Source organism: Otolemur garnettii, unplaced genomic scaffold (genome assembly GCF_000181295.1).
Source record: "Otolemur garnettii isolate 467f Iridium unplaced genomic scaffold, OtoGar3 scaffold00070, whole genome shotgun sequence".
NCBI classification, from domain to species: Eukaryota; Metazoa; Chordata; class Mammalia; order Primates; family Galagidae; genus Otolemur; species Otolemur garnettii.
In genome coordinates this window covers 9,482,036-9,482,778 of record NW_003852465.1, presented here as the reverse complement: position 1 = coordinate 9,482,778, position 743 = coordinate 9,482,036, and positions in this window count along the sequence as shown.

Here is a 743-nt window from a genome sequence, read left to right as displayed (position 1 = left end):
TCACAGCTCACAGCAACCTCAAACTCTTGGGCTTAAGAGATTCTTTTGCCTCAGCCTCCCAAGTAGCTTGGACTACAGGCACCTGCAACAGTGCCCTATATATATATATATTTTTTGTTGTTGTTGTTGTAGTTGTTGTTGTTTGGCAGGCCTGGGCTGGATTCGAACACTTCAGCTCTGGTGTACGTGGCTGGTGCCCTAGCTGCTGAGCTACAGGCACCTAGCCCTGTTCTTTTTTGTTTCTACTTTCTTCAACTCTTCTTGAGCTATAAAACCAACCTTTCTGCTCAACTCATTGGAATATTTATTCTATTATGAGGAATTAAGTGTTGCCGGATTCTAGAATCACAAATAAAGCTAATTAAGAGCTTTAAGCCAACAATAAAATAAAATAAATTTAAAAAATAACTTTAAATAAACTTTGTTGTAATTTTGTCTTTTGATAGTTCTATCTTATATCTTGTCCTTTTATTTACCCTTGTGGTTTCTTTCCATCCTTCCAGTCACTTCTTAGCTCTAATAATTATCCCACATCAGTCCCCTTTTTCATCATTTCTATTTTAAGCATCCGAGTATCAACCACTACCTCCTGCTTTTTCAGCTCTAGAAAAACCAATCCCGCAACCCTACTGGGACTGACAAGCCATTGATCCTACCACTGTTTTCACTTTTTTTCATACCCAACTATGTCCTCACTTCTCTCCTTCCACAGTCCACTGTAACTACATTCTTGCTTATGCTGC